At 38.9% G+C, this 4976-nt stretch overlaps 5 non-coding genes across 5 annotated transcripts; 4 read left to right on the top strand and 1 right to left on the bottom strand.

Annotated features, from left to right (window-relative positions):
• Nucleotides 1–52: 52 nt before the first annotated feature.
• LOC121310340 lies at nt 53–194 on the top strand. Its single transcript, XR_005948779.1, has one exon. It is a non-coding gene; the product is annotated as a U4 spliceosomal RNA (small nuclear RNA).
• Nucleotides 195–1034: 840 nt separating this feature from the next.
• trnag-ucc lies at nt 1035–1106 on the top strand. The gene has a single exon. It is a non-coding gene; the product is annotated as a tRNA-Gly (tRNA).
• Nucleotides 1107–1633: 527 nt separating this feature from the next.
• Nucleotides 1634–1705, top strand: trnam-cau. The gene has a single exon. It is a non-coding gene; the product is annotated as a tRNA-Met (tRNA).
• Nucleotides 1706–3110: 1405 nt separating this feature from the next.
• trnap-ugg lies at nt 3111–3182 on the bottom strand. Its single transcript has one exon. It is a non-coding gene; the product is annotated as a tRNA-Pro (tRNA).
• Nucleotides 3183–4311: 1129 nt separating this feature from the next.
• Nucleotides 4312–4383, top strand: trnah-gug. Its single transcript has one exon. It is a non-coding gene; the product is annotated as a tRNA-His (tRNA).
• Nucleotides 4384–4976: the final 593 nt, after the last annotated feature.

Here is a 4976-nt window from a genome sequence, read left to right as displayed (position 1 = left end):
CAAGGACTCTAGTGTCATTCAAAGGGGTAGCCCGGCTTTCAGTGTGGATGCTATCTTTGCGCAGTGGCAGTATTGTAGCCCATGAGGTAAATCCGAGGCGCGATTATTGCTGGTTGAAAACTTGACCCAATACCCCGCTTGTAATGACTTGAGATATAGTCAGAACTTGCAATTTTTGACAGGCTCTGAGGAGGCTGTATATACTGGTTGGAATAAGAGATTAGTGGTTTTAGATGGAATAAAGTGTGTTGTCATAGTTGTGCACAATCCTGTGCAGCCCACCTAGTGGTCATACTAGTGTTTTGAATAGCAGTATACAATTTATGTTTTTAAATCGTAGAGTTTATTTTGGCATAATATATATATATATATATATATATATACTATATGACCTTCAGCAACATACCTTCAGCAACATACGGTTGGACAAGCACTTAACAGCGGTTATACATTTATTTTGAGGATTGATTAATGTAAACATGGTAGTGCTGCACGTTAGGTCAGTGTTAAGACAGCTTATCACACAAATCTGTTACATGACTCGTATTTTATTAAATGTTGCGGTCATCACCCTGTCCAATGTAAAGGGAATGAACTCCACAATGAAGTAGGATTTTTATGTTACATACTTAAATAGCATGGCTTATTATTACATTATTTTAACTGCTTCAAAGTTGCTACAGCTTCGATGAATTGAAGGGAAATCTCTTTTTTTTTGACTCTGGCACTAGTATGGTAACTATGCACATGTAGCCTGTTTTGTTTAATCAAACCTTGCCTGTATAGTCACTGTCATTATTATACATAGGCTACACTTGCACTTGATTTCTTTAAGAACATTTTTTGTAACTAAAGTTTTATGTAGCCATTCGACAGATTGAGATCCACAGAAACTGGCTAGCCCACAGCAATTCATTTCATTCCCAGTGTACACAGACTGCAGTCCTATTTTAAGTGGGCAATCAGTCCTTGGTGACTGTGATCAGTCACATGATTGAGCACGTACCGGCAATTCATCTTTTTTGGAAACAGAGGCGTTGGTGGTATAGTGGTGAGCATAGCTGCCTTCCAAGCAGTTCACCCGGGTTCGATTCCCGGCCAACGCAATTGTTTTTTTGAATGCGTCCGTTTTTTCTTTTAAGATTGGAATAAAGCGTAATACATTCCACAAATACTTTGACTTACACCCGCAATTTGTTTCTTTGTTCTAAATGGTGAATACTTTTAAAAGCATCACTGTTAGTGTTTCACTGTGAGTTAATGATCTGTGAAGTGTTAATAGTCAGTACATTAAGTCTCATTAAACGAAGGTGTTCATTTGGGATCATGCATTGATAATGCGCTGTCGGGAAAACTGCGAATATGGATGGTAAGCGTGAGTTGTATGATTAATCACATTCTAAGGGGTGATATCGTCCTATTGTTAGTCCTGCCACAGAAAAAAAAAAAAAAAAAAAAAAAAAAAAAAAAAAAAAAAAAAAATTACATGCGCTGCAAAATCAAATATTTAAAATTAAACAACCATCTGATAGAACATCATACTGTAAACCGGATTGTTCTAGTATTGACATCTATACTAACGAGGAAGTCTCCTGCCAGGTTTTCTTTCTTCTGCTTGGTAATTCCCTTGCATAGCAGAGTGGCGCAGCGGAAGCGTGCTGGGCCCATAACCCAGAGGTCGATGGATCGAAACCATCCTCTGCTAGTTTGCTTCTCTTGCGTTGGCAAATTCGTTTTTCTAAAAGATTAATTGAGGCAAGACATCGTTATTTATTCGCAATCAACGAAATTGTGGACATACTGAATTATAATAACGTGGCTGGACACATTCAAATCGAAACACGTCAAAAATGGACTTGCTAATGCAATTACTCAACTTCTTCAACAAATTACTTAAAACACACAACAAGTAAAGATCACACAGTCGTGTCGCTCCTGCTCCCGCGCAGTGATTTCACCGTCTACTGTTATTAAAAAATATATACTTAGATAAAACACACTGAACTGATTTAACTAAACTACAAACACTGAACATTTAAACTCGACAAAGCAAACACACCCAGTAAATACTACACATTGTTAAAAGAAGCAACATCATACAATGTTTTTTTTTTTTTTTCTTATTTGTAGCCGACAGACTGCAGACCACAGCCGTGATAATTAAATATGTAATTTACCTGTATGCTCAGCGCTCACTCACTGTCAGCAGCCGCTTGGTGTTTAGTTAAAGTCGCCCAACAGAAAAGAAACGCGCACCAGTACGGTTGTGGTTTTATTTGAAAGGAGATTCAACATTGTTAATTCAATTGCTAAGTCTCAAGATACTACATTGTTGTAAAATAAACAAATGTCAATCCTTTGTCCTCCATTACAGGATTGTTCTCGCTTACCCTGAGGAGCGCTCGAATACTCCCAGGGGTACGCGTACCCCAGTTTGAAAACCGCTGCACTACACTATGGAAACTTCCATGCATGGCTTGTTCCATTCAGCCTTAACTGAAGACTGCCTTGTACTGCAGGATCCAAAATGGGATCTTGGCACTGTATGCTTAGAGGTCAACACAGAAGCGATCCCCAGGCAAGGTGTTTCCATAGTGTAGTGGTTATCACGTTCACCTAACGCGCGATAAGGTCCCTGGTTCGAAAGCATAAGGTTTTGAAAACTGCAAATATCAATATTAAGTTTGGGCTGAAAGATTAATCCTTCTAAGGATTGATGGCATCCTGTTGTTAGCCCTGCTACATAAAAAAAAAGAAATAAACGCTTTGCAGTTACCTGACTTATAAAATGAAATATATTGACATCGAATTTTATGCTTGCTTTTGGTTGTTTTAAACTACACACCAAAACAATCACATGCGTTACCAAAATAAACAGTGTTGTATAAAGTACAGAAACTCTGAGCTGAATAGTTTTATAGTCTCTTGCGTCAGAATTCTGTTTAACGCTTGAGCACTTGCTTTGCAGTTTCATCAAAGACTACAGTTCTGGTTTAACCATCGTGCAATCAGCCCTTGGTCGCTCTGATATTGTTGTTCATGGAATTTGAGGGCGATTACCCGCAACACATAGGAATTTGAAAAGCTTAATACAAAATAATTTTAAAAAAGGGCTCGTCCGGGATTTGAACCCGGGACCTCTCGCACCCAAAGCGAGAATCATACCCCTAGACCAACGAGCCAGCTGATTGCAGTGTTTTGGTCCACCGAGTTTCCAAAGAAGTGCAGACCTAGCTGTCATGTTATGAGGGATACGTTTTTAGATTGGGCGTACCTGTCTTGGAGACCACCGTAATTTTGCCTAGTTGTTGGGCCGATTCAGCCCTCTAGCTACTCCTCGGTGTTCTGCGGTTTGTAACACGCATCGCTCTGCTGACTGTGCATGAACAAGCTTTTCGGTAGTTGGCTGTGATCGTATTATCCTATTTTAATAGTGGGCAATCAGAGCCCGTGGTCACTGATATTTCATTCATATGAGTGAGCGCATACCAGCAATTTCATCGTTTTTCTGAAACTAAGACCTTGGTGTTATAGTGGTGACCATAGCTGCATTCCAAGCAGTTAACCCAGGTTTGATTCCTGGCCACTGCACTTGGTTTTTGAATGTCCCCGTTTTTTTTTTTTTTTTTTTTTATTTATTTTTTAAGATTGGAATAAAGCGTAATACATTCCAATACGTTACTAGTCAGTACATTAAGTCTCATTAAACGAAGGTGTTCATTTGGGATCATGCATTGATAATGCGCTGTCGGGAAAACTGCGAATATGGATGGTAAGCGTGAGTTGTATGATTAATCACATTCTAAGGGGTGATATCGTCCTATTGTTAGTCCTGCCACAGAAAAAAAAAAAAAAAAAAAAAAAAAAAAAAAACTGGCGTTGAAATTGCATGCGCTGCAAAATCAAACATTTAAAATTAAACCACCATCTGATAGAACATCATACTGTGAGTCGGATTGTTTTAGACTACACATGAGTGCACAGAAAAAACCAAACACGTGTTACCAAAATAATCATTGCTGTACGATGTACAGCAACTCTAAAATGAATGGTTTTATACTCTCATGTCAGATTTCTGTTGAAGTTGTAAGCATTTAATTCGCAGTTTACACAAAGACTGCAGTCCTGATTTAACCACTGCGCAATCCGAGCCCTACGTGACTGTGATATTTCAGTCATGTGATTGAGCGCGTACCGGCAATGAGTCATTATTGGAAACGTGTAATACAAAATATATATAAAGAAACAATAAAGCTGACTCTGTTCCAGACCTGCAACTCCTCATTGTTCTGATGAGCTTCTCGGTAGTCGGCCGTGATCGTATAGTGGTTAGTACTTTGCGTTGTGGCCGCAACAACCCCGGTTCGAATCCGGGTCACGGCAGGTGGTGTCTTCATACAGCAGAGAATCTCTTTTTATTTCTTCTTGTTTTTCCCCACACATCTTCATTTCATGCACCTTTATGAAAGAAACTAGAACACAGCAAATGCTTCATCGTGTGAGTACAGTCATGATGCATTCCAGTCTTACAAATGAGGAAAATATAACAAAACATTAGTTGCAAACGGTCAAGATTTATTTTTAAGAATTGCCTTAATTAAGCCGCATCCTTACGGTGTCCTCAAAATTGGAAAAGTGTAACACTAAACAATTAAATTGAGGCTTGTCGTGCATTTGAATCCGGGACTGTAAAAGCGAACATTTAACAATTAAACATCCATCTGATAGAACCTACTGTAGCCAAATGGTTTGATTGTTCTAGACTACACATGGGGGCGCATGAAAAAAACAGACACGTGTTACCAAAATAAACATGGCTGTATGACGATGCACAGCAGCTCTAAAACGATTGGTTTTATCATCTGTTACACGTCAGATTTCTGTTCATTTTTTAAGCATTTCATTCCCAGTGTACACAAAGACTGCAGTCCTATTTTAAGTGGGCAATCAGTCCTTGGTGACTGTGATCAGTCACA

This window comes from Polyodon spathula, unplaced genomic scaffold (assembly GCF_017654505.1).
Source record: "Polyodon spathula isolate WHYD16114869_AA unplaced genomic scaffold, ASM1765450v1 scaffolds_2045, whole genome shotgun sequence".
Classification (NCBI taxonomy): domain Eukaryota; kingdom Metazoa; phylum Chordata; class Actinopteri; order Acipenseriformes; family Polyodontidae; genus Polyodon; species Polyodon spathula.
The sequence above is the reverse complement of the archived record's forward strand: the minus strand, read 5'-3'. Positions and strand labels throughout refer to the sequence as shown.